The sequence below is a fragment of the Pan troglodytes genome, chromosome 18 (genome assembly GCF_028858775.2).
Source record: "Pan troglodytes isolate AG18354 chromosome 18, NHGRI_mPanTro3-v2.0_pri, whole genome shotgun sequence".
Lineage (NCBI taxonomy): Eukaryota > Metazoa > Chordata > Mammalia > Primates > Hominidae > Pan > Pan troglodytes.
In genome coordinates, this window is record NC_072416.2 from 21822133 (window position 1) to 21843856 (window position 21724).

Genomic DNA, 21724 nt, shown 5'->3' on the forward strand with positions numbered 1-21724 from the left:
GCAGATAAATAAGAACATTGGCTAAGCGGAAACCTGTAAAGAAAAAGATGCCAGTCCCCCCTTCTTATAGAGGTGCCCAATCTTTGCAAGTGACTGTCTTGGCAGCCATGTCTCTCTCTGAGCTTTTGGGGGAACGGATGACAAAGAAAATCTATAGCTGTCTCCACTCAGCCAATGCTCCCTCTCCCCTCATCCCTTTTACATGTAGATACTGGGAGTAGGGAGGATTGTGAACGCTGCAGAACCACCTCTCCACCTCTCACAAATCGCAGAGAGAGAGGTTGTGTCCCAGATGTTGCTGGCCCCTGGGTACTTCTCCTTGGTCTTCACTTTGGGCCAGGGCAGCGTGTTCTGGGGTCAACAGGAAACACCCTCCCTCAGCATCCTGCTGATGTACAGGAAAAGGTTTGGCCAGCCCCTGGGGCAGAGTAAATACCCCATAGACATCAGCATTTGTTGTTATTTCGTGTTGGTATCTTTATTTATTGATGTATTAGAGACAGGGTCTCACGCTGTCACCGAGGCTGGAGTGCAGTGGTGCGATCATGATCACTGCAGCCTCAAACTCCTGGGCTCAAGTGATCCTCCCGCCTCAGCCTTCCAAGGAGCTTGGACCACAGGTGTGAATTACCACGCCCAGCTAATTTTTAAATTATTTTTTGTAGTGACGGAGTCTTACTGTGTTGCCCAGGCTGGTCTCGAACTCCTGACCTCAAGCAATCCTCCTGCCTTGGCCTCCCGAAGTCCTGAGATTGCAGATGTGAGCCATCACGCCCAGCCAAATAAAAGGGTTCTAGTCTTGGTATCTTTGGCACTTGGAAGGAACTCAATAGATGTCTTCTGAATTGAACCAATACTGTGTAAAGAGCATGCGCTTTTGAATGAGACTGATCTGGTTAAAAGTTCCAGCTTCACCATTTCCCAGCTGTGTGAACTTGGGTCTAACTCCTAGGCTGTACATTAGGGATAATAATTCTTACTGCATGGGGATCTGGGGGAGCACTGTGAGGAGAGTGATGGTGGCAAGCTCTCACATAGCACTCACTGTGCACTGGGCATTCTGCTAAGTGCTTTTATTGTGTCAACTATTATTATCACCCCATTTTATAGATGAAGAAACTGAGGCATGCATTAAGCAACCCATCCAAGCCACAGAACTGGGACTTGAACCCATGTCATCCAGCTGCAGAGGCTGTACTCTCAGCCACTCTCCTCCATGGCACTGCTTCTTTCATTTATTTATTTAACCTTTTTTTAAAAAACAAAACAAAACAAAACAAACCTTTTTTTTTTTTTTTTAAGAGATTGGGGAGTGGGGGCAGGCATGGTGGCTCACACCTGTAATCCCACCACTTTGAGAGGCTGAGGCAGGCAGATCACCTGAGGTCAGGAGTTCGAGACCAGCCTGGCCAACATGGTGAAACCTCATCTTTACTAAAAATACAAAAATTAGCTGGGCATGGTGGTGGGCGCCTCTAATCCTACCTAGCTACTCAGCAGGCTGAAGCAGGAGAATCGCTTGAACCCGAGAAGTGGAGGTTACGGTGAGCTGAGATCGCGCCACTGCACTCCAGCCAGGGTGAAGGAGCAAGACTCCATCTCACTCCTGTAATCCTAGCACTTTGGGAGGCCAAGGCGGGGGGATTATGTGAGTCAGGAGTTCAAGACCAGCCCAGAGAAAAAGAGTGAGATCCCCATCTCTATAAAAAATTTAAAAATTAGCCTGATGTGGTGATGCACATCCACAGTCGCAGCAACTTGGGAGGCTAAGGTGGGAGGATCACTTGAGCATGGGAGGTGGAGGCTGCTGTGAGCTATGATGGCAACACTGCACTCCAGCCTGGGTGACAGAGCCGGACCCTGTCTCAAAAGAAAAAACCCACCAAAACCAAAAAGACTCAAAAAAAAGATGGAGTCATGCTATATATGCTGAATAAATGGTGATTGGGAACCCAGGTGCCAGAAGGTCACAGGGAGGGACCCAAGGAAGGAACGCACCGAGAAGGGGGGAGATTGAGACACAATTGAGATTGAAACCAGAAGGAATTGGCTTAGAATCTGATTTGTGTTTCAATTTATACTACTTTGGTCATAACCATGCCCCAGGCAGACAGTCGATAGAAGAATTTTTTTTTTTTTTAAAGACAGAGTCTTGCTCTGTTGTCTAGGCTGGAGTGCAATGGCATGATCTCGGCTCACTGCAACCTCCGCCTCCCGATTTCAAGCATTTCTCCTGCCTCAGCCTCCTGACTAGCTGGGATTACAGGCATGCACCACCACACCTGGCTAATTTTTGTATTTTTAGTAGAGACAAGGTTTCACCATGTTGGCCGGGCTGGTCTCGAACTCCTGACCTCATGTGATCCACCCGCCTTGGCCTCCCAAAGTGCTGGGATTACAGATGTGAGCCACCAGCACCCAGCTGAATAATTTTTTTTTTAAATGACTTTATTTTTTAGGGTGGTCTTAGGTTTATAGGAAAATTGAGAGGAAGGGACAAAGGTTTCCCATATACACCCTGCCTCTACACGTATGTACTCTCCTTTGTTATCAGCATCTCCTACCAGAATGGTACATTTGTTACAACTGATAAACCTACACTGACACATCATTATTACCCCAAATCCATAATTTACATTAGGATGCTCTGGGCGTTGTGCATTCTGTGGGTTTGGACAAATGTATAATGACATGGGTCCACCATTGTAATGTCATCCAGAATAGTTTCTCTGGGACTTTTTTTTAAGCCAAAATACTTGATAATTTGAGGTGCTCAGAGTTATGTGCTCATTGGACCCGATACTTGGAAACTGCCTGGAGTTACAAACGCCCCCAGCCTGCCTTGTCAGCTGCCAAAAACCGCCTGGTAAACAGAGACACCTTACTGCATTTTGTATTTTGAGATCACTCACCACCTGGTACCTTACCAGACGAGGCTCTTGACAAGGCAAATGCCAGGTTTCTTAATGAGAAATCCCTCTTTAACTTGCCCTGAGCTGCTGTCAGCCTTGACCCTCTCTGTAGAGTCCTGGCCTTTGTGTGTATATTAAAATTGTTTCCTGCTCAGGTTCTGATGGACAGCAGTGTTTTGGCAATGTTGTGTGGCCAGAGCTGGGCCCAGGCCAGCGTCTTACAAAGCAGCCATTAACTAGAAGTTTCTTTTCATGCGGTCCTTCATGTTTTCTTCCTCCTTAAATAGAAATTGATTTTGCATTTTAGATATCAACGTGCACTTTTTTGTTTGTTTTGATTTGTTTTTTTAGAGACAGGGCCTCTAAAGAAAAAGGACAGGTTTTTTTTGTTTTGTTTTGTTTGTTTGTTTGTTTGTTTGTTATTATTATTTTTTTTTTGAGACAGGGTCTCACTCTGTTGCCCAGAATGGAGTGCAGTGGTGCAGTAAGAGTTCACTGCAGCTTCTACCTCCTTGGCTCAAGCAATCCTCCTGCCTCAGCCTCCTGAGTAGCTGGGACCACAGTCGTGAGCCACCATGCCTGGCTAATTTGCTCAGCCATGTTGCTCAGGCTGGTCTTGAGCTTCTAGCTCAAGCAATCCACCTGCCTTGGCCTCCCAAAGTGCAAGGATTACAGGCATGAACCACCGTGACCGGCCTCAACATGGACTTTTGATTCCTAGTTATAAAATGAACTAGAAGAGGAACCAGAGGTGATTTGGACCAACTTTCCTGTTATATAGACTAGAGAACTGCAGCACAGAGAGGTTGAGTGACTTGTCCAATGTCACATGGCTTTCAGGCAGGAGGTCTTGCTGTACTGTACCAACACTCACTGTACTAACTTCTATACCCCACAAGGGAGGCGATCTCATGATAGCTAAGAGCATAGACCCTGCAGTCATACAGACTTGGCTTCAAGTCTTGGCTTTGACATCCACTAGAGGTGTAGGCTCAGGTGAGTTACTTGTCATCTCTAAGCCTCAATTTCCTTGTCTGTAAATGGGGATTGTGTGGTGTGCTGGCTCCCAGAGCCAATTGTTAAGTTTTCAAGAATTTTGCAAGCTGGTTAACATCATCACATTGATAGCTGGAGACCAGCTATTGTATATGAAATTGACCAGTGTCATAAGTTAGAACCTCTGCCCACCCCACCCCAAGAACTAAAGATTTACCACCACAACACTGATCGCAGTAGTACTTACTTTAAAGGGTTATTGTGGGCAATCAGACTTAGTCGTTATGAAGCATGAAGATCAGAGAGCCTGGCACATGTTTACAGTGGTGCCATATCATGGTCAAAAGCACAGACCTAGTGTCCTTTAATTTTCAGGTCAGAGCCAGCCCAACCACTTCCAGCAGTGTGACCTTGGGTAATTACTCAATGTCATTGATAATAATCATTGCTAGCTCTCCCTGAGTACTTACCATGGATCATTTACTGTTCTAAGGGTTTTCATTTCCACCCAGGGGCTATTATTATTCCCATTTTACAGTTAAAGAAACTCAGGCACAGAAAGTTTGAGTAACTTACCCAAGGCCATGAAGTTAGTGAATGGAGGAGGCTGTGTTCCATTGAACATGAGGAGGCTGTGTTAACTGTTGCCCTGTCTCACTGAGGCTCAGCTTGTTGGAAAATGGCAAGAATAACAACCCCAACATCAAGGGTCATAGTTAGGCTGTCATCTGATAATGCCTGTGGCATGAGGCAAGGCCTCAATTAATGTGAACTTCCTACTGGTAACACTAAATAAATGTCAATGTCAGTCATTACCATGATAATTACATTGAAGTCTTCCTAGCCAAGAAATTTCAACTCAGTTTGATTGAGGAGAATAAAGTAACAATTGTCATCCAAGCAATTCATCAACTTCATGTGGGATTGAGAAGATGAGGCTATGAGCTCTGAGTGGTCGGTGGGTGGGTGGCCTAGGTTTCTGGTGGTAAGCTTCAGAGAGAACATGAAGGGCTTTGTTCAGAGAGGGAGAAGCTGAATGTTTCCAAGGGCTGTCAACATTGATTGACCACATATGTATGGCAGGTTCCGGGCTATAAACATGAGTGAGAGCCTGGTCCCTGCCCTTGAGACTCTCATCGTAGTGTAATAAGTATGAGCATTTGTCAGATGTGTCCTGTTTCCTGACACTGTGCAAAGTGTTTTCTATATGTGGTCCCACTGCAGACTCACTCAAGCCTGTGAGGTATGGTGACCCTCCTTCATTCTACACAGGAGGAAACTGAGGTCCTGGTTAATGAGTGACTCACCTAAAGTTATTCACCGAATGGTGGAGCTTGGACATGAACTTAAACAGGGTGACTTCTGAGCTCAATATTCTTATTACCTGAAGTTGCCTTTGAAAAACAGCCATGGCCCTCAATATCTATCATATTAGGCTGGGCACAGTGGCTCACACCTGTAAACCCAGCTCTTTGGGAGGCCAAGGCAGGAGGATGCTTGAGGCCAGGAATTCAAACCAGCCTGGGCAACAAATCAAGACCCCTTCTCTACAAAATAAAAAATTAACCAGGAATGTTGGCGCACACCTATAGTCCTAGTTACTTGAGAGGCTGAGGCAGGTAGATCCCCTGAGCCCAGGAGTTCAAGGCTGCAGTGAGTTATGATTGCACCACTGCACTTCCAACCTGAGTGACAGAGCAAGACCCTGTCTCAAGAAAACAAACAAACAAAAAAGGATGATATTGATATCTATGAATGAGAAAACTAATGGGGCTATAAGAAAAAGGTCTTTACATTTCAAGCAGCAGCAAAACTGACTTTGGCAGCTTAAGGAAATGATGAATAAGATGATGATAGGCTCATTTATTAAATCTGGGCTGTAAGCCCTTCACATATATTAACCCATTTAATTCCCACAACAACTATATGATTGGTGTCCTTACTATCCCTATTGTACAGATAAGAAAACTCAGGCCAGGGAGTTAGGAAACTTGCCCACAGTCATCCAGTTAGTAAATGGCAGAGCCAGGACTCATGTCAGACTCTCTGGGAGAAAGAGAGGGTGGTATTGAAAGGATAGTGGAGCAGTTTATAGTATCAAAAGAAGTGAATCACCAAGCCCTCAGGGTAGCTCTGGGAATCTCTAGACTAGGTCCCCATGGACTTCTCTCTAGAGCAGTGTAGCCCAACAAATACAATATGGGCTGCATATTAATGGGCCATATACATGGGCCCATATACATGACCCTAACTTTAAATTCCTAGGAAACACATTTTAGAAACTAAAAAGAAATAGGTGAAATTTACTGTAATATTATTTTATGGAACCCGATACATCCAAAGTGTTATCATTTCCACAAGTCATCAAAGTAAAATAGTATTGATGTGAAATTTTACATTCATTTTTCACACTAAATGGTTGAATCCATTGCCTCTTTTACATTCACAGCACATCTCAATTTGCACTAGCCATATTCAAGTGTGCAGCAGCCATAAGAGGCAAGGGGTTCCTCTACTGACAGCAAAGCCTTAGAAGGATCAGATTAATTGACTCGGCTCCATGGACTGAGGTCACTCCCTCTTCATTTCTCTCCATTCGAGTTTTATTTCTAGGTGATAGAGAATCCAGTGGGTTTCCCCCTTGGGCAGGGTGTCCAGGGCAGGTGCAGTCAGATATGTCTAGATGGTGTGGCTAGAAGGTGTTTGATCTTGACTTTTACTACAGCTGGTGTTGGCCTCAAGATGTGTGTAAACCCAGTGTTGAGAGAAAGAAGAGAAGAGGAGAGGTGAGATTGAGGGTTTAGTTTCAAAAGAGCTTCTGTCCATGCTGGTGACCCTGTGACCTTCCTTAGGGAATTAAACTGGGCAACCGAGAGGTGATGTGTGGAGGCAGAAGGTCGGATCAGCTCATCAACATCACTGGAATAAAGGCTGCACATTCCAGTGGGGAGACCAGCTGGGGGGCAGCTCTGACTCCCCACCACCCAGGGCTCTCTCAATGGTCCCTCAGTGTTCTTGAGGCCAACAGTAGAGGTCTGCTTCAGCACCAGGTCCCACTGAGGCCCCAGCTACTGCCGGACAGTCCAGGGGACCACATCACCTGCACATAGAACCTGTGTGAGAGAGGAAATTGGTTTCTGGGTGGCACAAAGGTGGTCATGGAGGCCTGTTTATCGGTGGCATGGAAGGACTTGCCTCCCGAGATTTGTGTGATGTGTCAGGACCCTTTGGGTCACCAGGGACACAGCCCCAACTCAGGCTTCCTTCATGGGGGACAGGGGAAGAGGTACTTAGGGAACTGAGAACCCTAGGAGTTCCCTGAGCTTCAGGCACAGCTAAATTCAGGGACTCAAACCTTGTCGTCAGATAGACTCTTACACAGTAGATTGTCAGAATCAGTGACCACCAGCTGACTCCTGTACAAATGCCCAGTGTCAGCCCCACCCAAATCACAGCAAAAGAGCTTCTGACACTGGAAAAAGTGGGGAGGGGAGGAGTGCTAAACAAATAGAAGGCACAGATACCTCTTCTGTGGCCCCCCAAAACCACAGACTGAGAGAAGGTGCCATTTTCAATAATAGGGAGGGCTTCTAAGGGCAGCAGACATAAGAAAGGAAAGTAGCTACAAGGGATGCCCCTGCTTAAAAAAAAAAAAAAGACCAGTAGATCTATTAGATTCTTACAGTGTGCCAGTATAGTGGGTAAGGGGGTGGGCTTTAAAATCTGACAGACCCAAGTTCCAACCCTGACTTGACCACTGACACCTTCATTCATTCAACAGATACTTACTGAGCACTTGCTTAGTCCAGGCATTAGTGTTCCAGGGGATACTCACTGTGTGACATCGGGGAAGTTACTTGACTTCTCTGAGCCTCAATTTTCAGTAGGAAAAGTGGGAGTAAAAGCCAAAAAGCATAGTTTTCAAGAGTTCAGGATCTGGAGTTAGTTTCTTTATGTTCATACCTCGTAAACTGTTTTTACTCACTCTTCTGACACCAAGTTTGTGGGTTTTTTTTCCTCATACCAACCACTTCTCCATTTCTCTGGACACCAACTTGGTGTCCTTCAATTCAATTCATATGGACACTAAATACCTGGAGTTAGTGCAGACCCCACAGGTTAAGATCTCAGTCCCATAAGATTGCCCCTGCTTCAGATACCAGTCAAAAGCCCCAGGATGCCACCTGTACCTCTGACTGACCTGGCTAATAAATTGGGAGTTCCCACGACCCCCTCCTCAAGTTCAATAATTTGCTAGAAAGGCTCACAGAACTCAGGAAAGCACTTTACTTACTATGACCAGTTTATTATAAATGACACAACCTAGGAACAGCCAAGTAGAAAGGATGCATAGGGCAAGGCATGAGGCAGGGGGTTGTGTGTGGAGCTTTCACGCCCTCAACGGGCACAGCACCCTCCCAGCACCTTGATGTATTCACTAACCTAGAAGCTTTCTGAATCCCTTCATTTAGGGTTTTTATGGAGATACCATTGTATGGGCAGGATGGATTAAACCATTGGCCATTGGTGTCAGAACTCAACCTCCAGCCCCTCCCCTCCCTGGAGGTCTGGGAGTGCAGCTGAAAGTTCCAACCTTTTAATCATGCTTTGATCTTTCTGAAGACCAGTCCCATCCAGTCATCTCATTAACATACAAAAGACACTCTGATCATTCTGGAGATTCCGGGCATTTTATTTTTATTTTCATTTGAGACAGGGTCTTGCTCTGTCACCTAGGCTGGAGTGCAGTGGCACAGTGATGGCTCACTGCAGCCTTGACCTCCAGGTTCAAGCAATCCTCCCACCTCAGCCTCCAGAATAGCTGGGACTACAGGCATGCACCACCATGCCTTGCTAATTTTTTTCTATTTTTTGTAGAGATGGGGTTGCCCAGGCTGGTCTCAAGCTTGTGAGCTCAAGCTATCCCTCCACCTCGACCTCTGTAAGTGTTCAGGGGTTTTGGAAGGTCTTTGCCAGCAACGGGGACAAAGATCCAATATGTATTTTCTATTCACACCCTGGCTCTGCCACCTACTTACAATGTGATGTCAGCACATGCCTGGACCTTTCAGGCATAAAAGATCCCTTTACTGTCATATATTATGAGGATAATAACAGTAACTCTCCCATAGGGTTGCTGTGAAGATTAAAGGGGAAAATAAAGGAAAGCACTTGGCCAGGCGCAGTGGCTCACGCCTGTAATCCCAGCAGTTTGGGAGGCCGAGGAGGCTGGATCACTTGAGGTCAGGAGTTCAAGACCAGCCTAGCCAACATGGTGAAACCCCGTCTCTACTAACAATACAAAAAAAAAAAAAAAAATAGCTGGGCGTGGTGGTGCATGCCTGTAGTCCCAGCTACTCAGCAGGCTGAGGTAGGAGAATCGCTTGAGCCTGCACCATCATCGAAGGGCCCTTTGAGAACTGAATGACATAATGTGATAAGAAGCAAGGTGCTCAGCCCCAAGTGTGGTACAGAAGTGATTGGTCAATGTTTCCGCTATGGTTATCATTTGTTTATTTAGTCAGCATGTTAGGGGGTTGCCCATATGTCGGCTCTGGCTTGGGTCTTGGGGATAAAGTGGTAAGTGAAGGGCTCGCAGTCTAGGCTGAAGGCCACAGTTAGAACCCAGAATCCTGAGTGGTTCCCTCCGCTGCAGGGACTCAGTCACGGCTCTGTGCCCAATGCAGCACCTTTGCCTGGCACAGGGTGGAGTTTCTGCTGGTAGAATAAACAGCCACGTGTTCACTGAAAGAGGTAAATCTCAGGCTCACAGGAAAGCACGTGGCAGGGACACGTGCCCTGCTGTGGGTGCGCATGGGATGGGGGTTGGTGGATGGTCTGGAATGTTCTGTTTACCTGGCACATAGTTTTACCGTGTGGGCAATGGTGCAACATAAGATTGACGGAAGCGGAAGCTGGGGAATGAAAAGCCTCAGACCAGGCCATGGATCTTAGCACTCATCCTGAGGGGGATGGGAGCCGTTGCAAGACAAAAAATAGGGGAGGCCCTGGTCAGATTTGAATTTGAGGTTGCTGTTTCTGGAGCAGAGCACGAGGTGGACCTAGAGCAGGGATTCTCAGCTTTGGCACTCGTCACACCTTGGGCTGGACCATTCTGTGTTGTAGATGCCGTCCTGTGGATTGTTGGAGATTTAGCAGTACCCCTGGCCCCACCCATTAGATGCTAGTAACTCCCTCTCCCCGACTTGTCACCACCCAAAATATCTCCAGACATTGCCACATGCCCCCTGCAGGGCACAATCACCCCCTTGAGAACCACTGATTTGAGAATGTTTGAGAACAGGGCAAGGTGACCTTAGATGTGGTGGGGGAGGGATCCAGGAGTGATTTTGGACAGGCATGGGGGGCTTGGAGGATTTTTTGGAGTTGGAAACGACACGAGGGCAGAGGGTGAGGGAGGTCTCTAGAGCCTCACTCAGCTTTCGGGGTCGAGGGGCTTGCTGGTTAGGGGTGCTGGACAGTGAGACAGGAGGAGCAGGTGAGGATGGGGCAGGGTGGTGCTGATGAGCTAAGTTTGGGGTGCAGGGTGTTGAGGATGAGCATCCCTGAGGAGGCTTCCAGTGGACTTAACTAAAGATACCTGAGTGATCTCATCTGATGCCGTGGCTTGAAACACCAGTGTTATCAGTATTTCCGGGGCACTTGTGAAACATTCTGATTCCCAGGCCCCTCCCCTGAAGAATCTGATCAAGTAGGCTCTGGGAGGCCCCAGGAATCTGTATTTACAAGCACCCTCAGTGGCTCTGTTGAGGGCAGCTTTGGAAACACTGAACTTAGTTTGCCGCCTGCTGGAGTGGCTGGCTCATGTCTCACTCCTACCCTGGACTGTTGATTTTGCCCCATATTGCTCCTCCGCCGGTGTTCCCCATATCCATCAGTGACACCCGCATTTATCCCCAAACCCAGGAGTCATAGCCTATACTCATCAGCAAATCAGGCCAGCCCCATCAACCCCTTCAAACCCTTCTACTCCTACAACCAGGTCCAGGCCACCTTCACTTCTCACCTGCAGTGTTAGGACACCCCTCATGGGTCTCCCTGCTTCATTCCTTTGCATTGCATTTCTCAACCCAGCAGCCAGGGGAATACAGTAAAATAAATGTCAGTTCATGTCTTACTCCTGCATCTAACCTTCTAATGGCTTCCTGTCTCATTCAACATAAAATCTAAATGAGACTCAGCCCCTGTATCTCCCTCCAACTTTATTTCCCTGGTCAGTGGCCTCCTGGACTCTGCTTTGGCCACATCAACTTTGCTGGGTATCTCAGGCACACCTAGCGTGGCCCTACCTCAGGGCCTTTGCACTACCATGTCTCTCCTTGGAATGCTGTCCCCCCAGATACCTTCATGGCTCCCTCCTTTCTTCACTCAGGTTACCATCTCAGAGAGGCCTTCCTTGACTTTTTTTTTTTTTCTTTTGAGACAAGGTCTCACTCTGTCACCCAGGCTGGAGTACAGTGGCGTGATCTCAGCTCCCTGCAACCCCTGCCTCCCAGGTTAAAGTGATTCTCGTGCCTCAGCCTCCTGAGTATCTGGGACTACAGGTACATCCACCACACCCAGCTACTTTTTGTATCTTTGGTATAAAGATACAAAGATACTTTTTGTGTCTTTAGTAGAGGCAGCGTTTCACCATGTTGACCAGGCTGGTCTTGAACTCCTGACCTCAAGTGATCCACCGGCCTTGGCCTCCCAAAGTGCTGGGCTTATGGGCGTGAGCCACTGCACCCAGCCCCTTGACTTTCCTTTTAAAGAGCAGCCCTATCACTTTCTATCCCCGATGCCAGCTTTGTTTTTCTTCCTAGCACTTAACTGCTATCAGACACTACATATTAATTTCCTTATTATGTTTCTTCCCCTTTAATGTGAACTCCAAAAGGAGGGGGATTTTTTTCTGTCTTGTTCCCTAGTGGTACATAATACATGTTCAATAAATATTTATGGAAGGGAAGGAAAAACAGGAAAGGAGAAAGAGAAAAAAAGAAGGCGTAGGCAGGACTAGAACTCATAAAGAAAGTATATTTGGGTTACATAGTCAGTGTGATAGTAGAAATGACAGGCGTCAAGAAAATTGCCAAAAACACCATATAAAGTAAAGTAAAGGTGACTAGGAGTTGAATTCTGGGGGAAACTACATTTAAGGGCAGGAGAGAAGAAACAAGAACTGTGGAGACCAAGAAATAGAAGCTAGAAGGTAAGAGGAAGAGCAGGAGCAGACAGTGTCATGTGAACAGACGGAAATATTTCAAGAAAGATCAGCCTTCTCCACTAGAACTTCGTGGAGTATATGGTATGTGTCCTCCTTTTCTTAGGAGGAAAGGAATGAGGCTCAGAGAGGTTCAGCGTCATGGCTGAGGTCACACACTCAGTGTGTGTGGGAGAGCTGCGATTGCAATGGAGGTCTGTAACTCTTTGTCTTTTGTCTTAATCTACCAGTGTGTTAGTTTTCTGGGGCCACTGTAATACACACTGGGTGCCTTAAAACAACAGGAATTTATTCCCTCACAACTCTGGAGGCTCATAGTCCAAATTCAGGGTGTCAGCCGAGTTGATTCCTTGCAGATCTCTACAGGAGAAACCACCCCAGGCCTCTCCTGTGGCTTCTGATGGCTGCCAGCAATCCTGGTACTCCTTGGCTGAGAGATGCATCCCTCCAGCCTCCACCTCTGTCCTCACCTGGCATTCTCCCCTGTGTGTCTTAGTCCATGTTTCTTCCCCCATTTCATAAATCCAGTCCTATGGGATATAGGGCCCACCCTACTCCTGTACGACCTCATCTTGACTCAATTACATCTGCAAAACCCCTATTTCCAAATAAGGACTGTGGACCCCCATTGCTATAGTTTGGATGTGTTTCCTCTGCCAAACCTGATGTTGAAATGTGATCCCCAATGTTGGAGGTGGGACCTAATGGGAGGTATTGGGTCATGGGGGTGGATCCCTCATGACTGACTAGGTGCCATCCTCATGGTAGTAAGTGAGTTCTTGCTCTGTTAGTTCTGCACAAGAGCTGGTTGTTTCAAAGAGCCTCGTGCCTTCCCCATCTCTCTTGCTTCCTCTCGTGCCCTGTGATCTCTGCACACGACAGCTCCCTTTCCCCTTCTGACAAAAGTGGAAGCAGCCTGAGACCCTCACCAGAAGCAGAGGAGATGCTGGTGCCATGCTTCTTATACAGCCTGCAGCACCACGAGCCACTTAATCCTCTTTTCTTTATAAATTACCCAGCCTCAGTTATTCTTCTATAGCAATGCGAAATGGACTAAGACAGTCATATTTACAGGTGTTTTTAGTCTGTTCTCACACTGCTATAAGAAATACCTGAGACTGGGTAATTTATAAAGAAGAGGTTTAATTGACTCACAGTTCTGTAGGCTGCATAGGAAGCATGGCTGGGGAGGCCTCAGGAAACTTACAATCATGGTGGAAGGCAAGGGGGGCAAAGAGATACCTCATATGGCCAGAGCAGGAGGAAGAGACAGAGAATGGGGAGGTGCCACACACTTTTAAACAACCAGATCTCCTGAGAACTCTATCATGAGAACAGCACCAAAGGGGGAAATCCACCTCCACGGTCCAATCACCTCCCACCAGGCCTCACCTCCAACATTGGGGGAAAGTTATGTAAGGTCACTACCCTCAATGAGCTCACAGCTTCGTGGAGCAGAAAGATAGGGAACAAGGTGGCCACTCCCTCAAAAATGAAAATGGGGCCAGGCACAGTGGCTCATACCTATAATCCTTTGGGAGGCCAGGGCAAGAGGATCACTCGAGGCCAGGAGTTCAAGGCTGCGAGCTGTGATCACACCACTGCACTCCAGCTTGGGTGACACAGTGAGACCCCGTCTGTAACAAAACAGGAAAAAAAAAAAAAAAAAGAAAGAAAGAAAATGGAGCCTTACCTCATAACGCAGACCAAAATCAAATCCTGATGGTCAGGAACTGATGAATGGCCAAACTTTAAGTTTTATAAGGAAATAAAGATCTTTATGAGCTTAGTATAGCAAAGCACCTCTTTAAAAAGTCAGAAAATAAAGTATGAACCAATGAAGGCAAAGAGGGATGCATCCTACCACATTAAAATGATGAACTTCTGCTTATCAGGAAACATAGTAAAAAGAATTAAAAGGCAAGCCACAGACTGGGAGGATACGTTTGCTATACACATATATTAGTTTTCTAGGGCTGTTGTAAGAAAATGCCGCAAACTGGTGGCTTGAAGAACATAAATTTACTCTCTGCAATTATTGGAGGTGTATTAGTCCTTCACACTGCTATAAAGAACCACCTGAGACTGGGCACTACTAAGAAAAGAGGTTCCGTTGACTCACCGTTCTGCATGGCTGGGGAGGCCCAGGAAACTTACAATCATGGTGGAAGGTGAAGGGGAAGCAAAGCACGGCTTACATGGCAGCAGGAGAGTGAGGGGGGAAGTGCCACACATTTTTAAACTGTCAGATCTCATGAGAACTCACTCACTGTTATGAGAACAGCATGGGGAAATCCACCCCACAATCCAATCACCTCCCACCAGGTCCCTCCCCTGACATGTGGGGATTAAAATTCCACATGAGATTTGGGTGGGGACAAAGAGCCAAATCATGTCAGGAAGGTGTTGGCAAAGCTATTATCTGTTCCAGGCCTCTGTCACAGTGTCTGGTGGTTGGCTGGCAATATTTGGTGTCTATTGGCTTATAGATCTCTGCCTTCATCTTCACGTGGTATTCTCCCTGTGTGCATGTCTAAATGTCCTCTTTTCATCAGGACATCAGTCATTGGATTAAGGCCTACCCTACTCCAGTATAACCTTATCTTATTTAATCACTTCTACAAGGACCTTCTTTTTTTTTTTTTGAGACAGAGTCTCGCGCTGTCACCCAGGCTGGAGTGCAGTGGTACGATCTTGGCTCACTGCAATCTCTGCCTTTCGGGTTCAAGGGAGCTGGGATTACAGACACCCACCACCACACCTGCCTAATTTTTTGTATTTTTAGTAGAGATGGAGTTTCACCATGTTGGTCAGGCTGGTCTCGAACTTCTGACCTCGAGTGATCTGCCTGCCTCAGCCTCTTAAAGTGATGGGATTACAGGCGCGAGCCACCGCACCCTGCCAGGACATTATTTCTAAATAAGGTCACATTCAGAGATCCTGGGGGTTGGAAATTAAATATGAATTTTGGGGAGGGAAATAATTCAACCCATAAAAACATGTAATTGCTGAATAATAGTATCCATAATGCTTAAAGGCCCTTCTAGAAATTAATAAGAGAAAGACAAATACACAATGATCAAAAAGAAATGAGCAGGGTTTTCATAGATGAGAAAGCATAAGTAGCTGATAACACAACAAGGTGCTCACCTCTTTAGCAGTCAGGGAAACCCAGATTAAACCCACAAGATACCCATCAGATGAGACTAATGAAAAGCCTGACAATAACAGACCAATATAATCCAGTGTGAAATGCAGCTTGTCAGCCTCACTGGGGGCTTATGGAGGAAGGGCATTGCACTCACATAGAAAGTCAACATTTCGGCTGGGCGCGGTGGCTCACGCCTGTAATCCCAGCACTTTGGGAGACCGAGGTGGGCGGATCACAAGGTCAGGAGATCGAGACCATCCTGGCTAACATGGTGAAACCCTGTCTTTACTAAAAAATACAAAAAAAAAAAAAAAAAAAAAATTAGCCGGGCGTGGTGGTGGGCGCCTGTAGTCCCAGCTACTCGGGAGGCTGAGGTAGGAGAATGGCGTGAACCCGGGAGGTGGAACTTGCAGTGAGCTGAGATTGTGCCACTGCACTCCAGCCTGGGAGACAGAGCAAGACTCTGTCTCAAAACAAAACAAAACAAAACAAAACAAAACAACAACAACAACAAAAAACCCTAAGTATCTAGCAATAGGAAAATGGTTAATATAAGTTACAGTATTTCAGCCTAATGGAATGTTGTACGTGAACATTTATAATGACACTTATAATGTCTAGATAGTCACATGGAAAATGTGTGTGTAATTCTTTTAGTTTTATTATATTTTATTATTTTATTTTTATTAGTACAAATTTATGAGGTACACATGAAATTTTGTTACATATGTAATACATAGTGATAAAGTCATAGTATTTAGGGCTTCTATCATTCTGGTACAATACATTTTTGTTAAATATAGTAACACTACTCTACTATCAAACATTTATTATTATTATTTTTTAATTGAGACGGAGTCTTGCTTGAGGCAGGAGTCCTGAACTCCCGGCCTCAAGTGATCCTGCCACCTTGGCCTCCCGAAGTGCTTGGATTACAAGCGTGAGTCACCGTGCCCAGCCCCAAACATTGAATTTTTTCCTTCTCACTAACTGTGTGTTTGTACCCTTTAACCCACTTCTCTTTATCCTCTCCCCTCTGATCTAAGGGTTTTTTTTTTTAAAAGGGTACTTTTTTAAAGGGTATATATTTTTTAAATACCCTTTTTTTTTCTTAAAGGGTATTTCAGAATGTGACTGTATTGTCAATGCAGCTATGCAAATACAGGGTTGAGGTATTGACAAAGACTGGGAAAAAAAGTGAAGAGAAGAAAGAAGAAGAAAGAAAAAGCAGTGAAAGCATTTGATGAAATGTGGAAAGCACTGGCATTGCGGTTGGAGTTTGCTTTTTAAAAAATCCATTTCTACTTTAATGTTGTTTGTGCAGCAGATTAAGAGACAATAGACTTTATCCAACCGGTGAGAGCAAAGGCATAAGGGGGCGCAGAGCAGCTGTGTTTGGGCTTCACTAAAATTTGTGTGCGCACATTTGAAACCCTTTGCTAGGTGAGAGAGAGCGAAAGGACCATAGAGAAGGAGTTCAAAGCAAACCTGTCAGGAGGAGAGCTGGGCTCTTGCTATCTCCAGAAAATGTCTTTTGTCCCAGATGATTTTCTTTGATTTCCTTTTTATTGATTAGAAATTAACTGTGTTGAAAGGCTGCCGGGAGAGAGAATTTTTGTCTGGGTAGAGAGGAGAGAGCTGAGCCACATTTGCCCAAGCCGGCTGCTGGATTCATCTGAGTAATTTACAGATTGTCTATTTTGGTTCTCCCTAGCCCACCCCACGTGGTTCGACCAAATTAAGCGCATCGGGCTCTTACAAGAAAGGAAATGAGGCCTGTTTATTTGTGACATCGCTTCCACAAGGGACGAGGTAGAAGTGGGCCTGTCACCCAGTTTCTTCTCCTGTCTTGGCTTCGATTCTGTGGGGGTTGGATAGGACAGGGGGTGGAACATCGTGCTGACAACCCCTCTCGGCCCGTGGTGTGGCAGCAGCTCAGCCTGTGTGTTGGGGGCTGCACTGCTTGATCTTGGATTTGTTTCTGGTGCAGTGAATATAGTAGTGGACACATGGGCACTTTCTTTGCCTTTATGGAGAAAAAGGTAAGGACCAAGTACCATGAAGGAAATGACAAGGTGGTGTGATGGAAAGTGATGGAGGCAGAGGGGTGTTTTCAACTGAGTGTTAATGGGAAGCTTAGATGAGGAGGTGACTGTTGAGTTGAGATTCCCAGGGAATAGCAAGTTCAAGCCTTGGGGCAGGTATGATCTTGCATTTTTTTTTTTTGAAACAGAGTCTCGCTCTGTCGCCGAGGCTGGAGTGCAGTGGTGGGATCTCAGCTCACCGCAAGCTCCGCTCCACCTCCTGGGTTCACGCCATTCCCCTGCCTCAGCCTCCCAAGTAGCTGGGACTACAGGCGCCTGCCACCAAGCCCGGCTAATATTTTTGTATTTTTAGTAGAGACTCGGTTTCATTGTGTTAGCCAGGATGGTCTCGATCTCCTGACCTCGTGATCCACCCACCTCAGCCTCCCAAAATGCTGGGATTACAGGTGTGAGCCACCATGCCTGGCCGATGATCTTGTATTTTTAAAGAATAGAAAGAAGGTAGAGGCGGTTGGTGAGTGAAGTCTCAGAGGTAGGCAGGGATCAAATCATTTGGATCAAATCATTTCGATCCCGTAGATAAATTATTTTAGAGACCATTAGTTCTCAACTGGGTGATTTTTGCCCTCAGTGGACATTTGACGATGTCTGGAGACATTTTGAGACTTTACCATTGGGGAGAGGGGTGATGCCGCTGGCATCCAGTGTGTAGAGGCCATGGATGCTGCTAAACTTCCTGTAACGCACAGGACAGCTCCCACAACACAGAATGCTCCAGCCCAAAGTGGCAATAGTGCTGAGGTTGACAAAGCCTGTTGTTGACTAGGCTAAGCACTTTGAATTTTATTTTGAGATATGGAGGGTTTTAAACAGGGAAGTGAGGCCGGGTATGGTGGCTCACACCTGTAATCCCAGCACTTTGGGAGGCCAAGGTGGGCAGATCACTTGAGGTCAGGAGTTCAAGACCAGCCTGGCCAGCATGGTGAAACCCTATCTCTACTAAAAATACAAAAATTAGCTGGGCATGGGGGCTCATGCCTGTAATCTCAGCTACTCGGGAGGCTGAGGCACAAGAATCACTTGAACCCAGGAGGCAGAGGCGACAGTGAGCCAAGATTGTGCCAGGGCACTCCAACTTGAGCCACACAGCGAGATTCCTGTCACAATAAATAAATAAATAAGAAATAAACAGGGAAGTGAGGTAATGGCATGGTTCCGTTTTCTTTTAGAAAACCAGAATATTGGTCTAAATTATTTCAGCTCTGACATTCCAACCTTATCTCACTAAATTTGGATAAGGAAGACTTCACAGAGTTGGAGATCCTACCAGAACAAGCAATCCATTTTCCTTGGGAGGGCTGAACCCACTTCCTAGGAGGATTTTTGTATTTGGTGCTTGGATGTCCACTTTGCAGTGAAAAAGAATGGCTTAAGGAGAAAGAAGAAGGAAGGAAATCTTAGCTGGATCTTTCTGGGCTCTGGATTGTGGCTGGTGCTTTGGCCTCTTCAGATCCAGAGGGGACTGAAGACAGACTCAGTGGAGGCAGTGAATAGACTTTTCTTTCTTCTTAAGAGACAGGGTCTTGCCATGCCTCCCAGGCTAGAGCGCAGGGGTTCAGTCATAGCTTACTAAAGCCTTGTTAGAAACAAATGCTCAGTGTCGCAAAGAAAATGAGCACTAAAACAAAGGATTTCCCAGCAAGGCAAAATTTACTTCTGTAGGAAGGTGTTTCTCACAGGTCTAGTCATCACGAGAGTGCACTGAACAAAGGAGGGAAGGGGTTTTTATCCCTAACGTAGCTTGTCCCTGCTACTGTGTCCTGCCTCCACAGGTTGGAGTTGGACCACACAATCTAAGCTGAACCTGGTTGGCTAACTTGGAAAGTGCAGGAATGCGGTTACACTGGCGGGAAGGACAGTTTTGGTGGGAAGAGCCGCTGTGATGGGAGGGGTAATTTACAGAGTGGGTAGTAGATGTAGGCTCTGTAGATAAGGACCAGTGGAAGAGTTGTTTACTGAAACCAAGACAGGGAGGTACAGAGAGCAAGGAAGTTTGGCCTTAAAAGTAGAGAACAAAGAACAAGGAAACTAAACAAGCTAAACCTTTGAAGAGGGGCTTCTTGCATCAGATAGCCTCAAACTCTTGGCTTCAAGCATTCCTCCTGGCTCAGCCTCCTGAGTATCTGGGACCACAGATGCATGCCACCATGCTAAGCTAATTAAAAAATAAAAATAAAAAAAGTTTAGAAATGGAAGGTGGGAAGGTTTTGCTTTGTTGCCCAGGCTGGCCTCAAACTCCTGGCCTCAACCCATCTTCCCACCTCAGCCTCCCGAGTAGTTGGGATTAGAGGCTCAAGCCACTGCATCTGACGAACTGTTCTTATACCAAAAGTTCCAAGTCTTCGGTTCCTGTTAAAATTTTGTTCAGGGTACAGTTATGTATTTAAAAAATCTGAATCAGCCCAAGATTTATAGGCTTAGTGCAGGATTTCTCACCTTTGGCACTAGTGATATTTTGGGCCAGACCATTCCTTGTTTGGGGGGGGGGCTGTCTTGTACCTTGTGGGATGTTTGGCAGCATCCCTGGTCTCTCTCTACCCGCTAGATGCCAGTAGCAGACCCTACCCTATTCCCCAGTTATGACAACTAAAACATCTCCAGATATTGCCAAATGTCCCTGGAGGTGGCAGCAGAGAGGACAAAATTACCCCAGGTTGATGCAAGTTGGATGTCCTAGCACCTCATGGATGTCTGTAAAGATCACCATTAATTTCATGATCTTTCTAAGTGGGGCAAGTTGAGGAGCTGCTGGACTAGATGGTCCTGCTTTCTGTTCCTACATTCTAAGCTCCTTATCAGCTGGCTCCTGGTCAGCTTTTTTTGTTTTGTTTTAAATTAGAGACCAAGTGTTGCTCTGTTGCCCAGGCTGGAGTGCAGTGGCACCACCAACATTCACTGCAGCTCCGAACTCCTGGGCTCAATTGATCTTCCCACTTTGACCTCCTAAAGCTCTTGGATTATAGGCATGAGCCACCATGCTTGGCCCTCGTCAGCTTTTAGATGTAGCATCTGATACTTCTAGGGAAGAAGGACTGAGAAGATACTGGCTCCAGGAACACCCCAGGGACATTTTTGTCCCTAGATTGTTAGAGCTGACATTTATGATGCCCGAGTGAACGGTGTTATTCATACGTACAACATATTCTGGGGCAGAGACCCTGAGTGTGATGGCAACTCTCCTTTTCCTCCAGGGCTGGGTTAGGATAAGGCTTTGAGGCCCCCAAGCCCTGAAAATTATGGCGCTGCTCACCATATGTCATTCAAGATAATAATAATTCTCTTTTTTTTTTTTTTTGAAACAGAGTCTTGCTCTGTTGCCCAGGCTGGTGTGCAGTGGTGCAATCTCAGCTCACTGAAACTTCCGCCTTCTGGGTCAAGGGAGTCTCCCACCTCAGCCTCCTGAGCAACTGGGATTACAGGCGCCCGCCCCACACACAGCTACTTTTTGTATTTTTAGTAGAGATGGGGTTTCACCATGTTGGCCAGACTGATCTCGAACTCCTGACCTCAAGTGATCTGCCTGCCTTGGCCTCCCAAAGTGCTGGGATTACAGGCATGAGCCACCATGCCTGGACAAAAAGGACTGCTGCAATAATTCTCAAATGTAAATCTCAGCAATGTTCTGATTTCTCAACGGGAACTGCAGTGCTATTTCTGAAATACCAAATTCTTGCCAAAAATTATATTTCTCTTTTTTTAAAATTTATTTGCTGTAGAAGTGGGGAGGGCATCATCCACTCCTAAGTGGCCAAGAGCACACACCTGTTCTGAGGGAGAAACCAGTATTGTCTTTAACACTTAACAGCAACAACAAACCAGGAATGTAAATGGGTGAAGGTGATGTTGTTTCTAAGGAGAATCCTCACTAATTTATCTCAAACATCCAAATTATTAACCATCTTTGGCTGCTTTATTTTATTTACTTATTTTTAAGATAGGGTCTTTCTCAGTTGCCAAGGCTCTATCATAGCTCACTGTAGCCTCAAACCTCTGGGCTCATGCAGTCCTCCCACATTTGCCTCTTACATAGCTGGGACCACAGGCACTCACCACCACAGCTGGCTAATTTTTTAATTTTTTTGTAGCAAAGTGGGGCATCTCACCATGTTTTCCAGGCTGGTCTTGAACTCCTGGCCTCAAGCAATCCTCCAGCCTTGGCCTCCCAAAGTACTGGGATTACAGACATGAGCTACTGCACCCAGCCAACTTTATTATTAATAATAAGTTACTTGGCCCTTGTATTAGTCTGTTTTCATGCTGCTGATAAAGACATACCTGAGACTAGGCAATTTACAAAAGAAGGAGTTTTAATTAGACTTACAATTCCACGTGG

The 21724-nt window shown here is 46.1% G+C and overlaps 1 protein-coding gene across 7 annotated transcripts in view; it reads left to right on the top strand.

The window, feature by feature from the left end:
• The window catches only part of SYT17 (synaptotagmin 17), a 100170-nt gene that overhangs the window by 26227 nt on the left and 52219 nt on the right, over positions 1–21724 (top strand). The window lies entirely within an intron of this gene.